Raw genomic sequence first — 885 nt, forward strand, 5'->3', positions numbered from 1 at the left:
GACTGGTGTGCTTATAAAAAGGGGAAATTTGGACGCAGAGGCACATGGAGAAGACAGCCATCTGAAAGCCAAGGAGGGAAGCCTCAGAAGGAACCTACACCTTGATCTCAGACTTCCAGCCTCCAGAATCATGAGAAAATAAATCCCTGTTGTTTAAGCCCCCCAGTCTGCAGTACTTCGTTACAGCAGCCCTAGTAAACTAATACAGGTGGGATGCTGGGGGCGTCAGGAGAGAAGGATTTGACCATCAGAGGGTTACAGGTGGCCCTTGGGACAACTGAAGATGCGTTCTACTCTCTGCCTGCACCGTGCATCTAGCTGGGCTCCCAACACCCTATCGGTGACTCCCGGTGTCACAGAGGCTCTGTATGGACAAGACTTGGTGGGGAAAGAGAGGAGAAGGGTTGGTTCGAGGAGCTCAGGTCTCCTCCCTCATCCCCTGTGATGGGCCACCCCCCTCATTCCTTGGGTTTCTGTCAAGTAGAACTTCCCCCACCAGAGTTTCCAACAAAAGGCCTTCTCCAAATAAGCCACAATGAAACATTTGGGCGTTTAATGACAAATTCTGGTCTTGGATGGGAAGACCTGCTCACTTTCTGAGACAAGTAAAAAAGGCAGGAAGAACAGCTAACAACATTGGCGGCCAACCATGGGGGAGTTTGTACGCCCCACCCTGACCCTGGGGGAGACAGCGTGAGTTGAGGCCAGACCCGACCCAGCATCCACAGCAACCGAGCGCGTGTGTGCGCGTGTGCGGCCTCTGCAGTTCTGTTCAGGGACCCGCCTGCCACACAGGGGAGCCCACCGCTGTGGGTGCTGTTCGAGGCGCAGCCAGCAAAGCCAGTCTCACCATTGGGACTGCCATGAGCCGCTCTGCCGAAGAAG

The sequence above is a fragment of the Ceratotherium simum genome, chromosome 39, assembly GCF_057802395.1.
Source record: "Ceratotherium simum simum isolate JZ-2026a chromosome 39, ASM5780239v1, whole genome shotgun sequence".
NCBI classification, from domain to species: domain Eukaryota; kingdom Metazoa; phylum Chordata; class Mammalia; order Perissodactyla; family Rhinocerotidae; genus Ceratotherium; species Ceratotherium simum.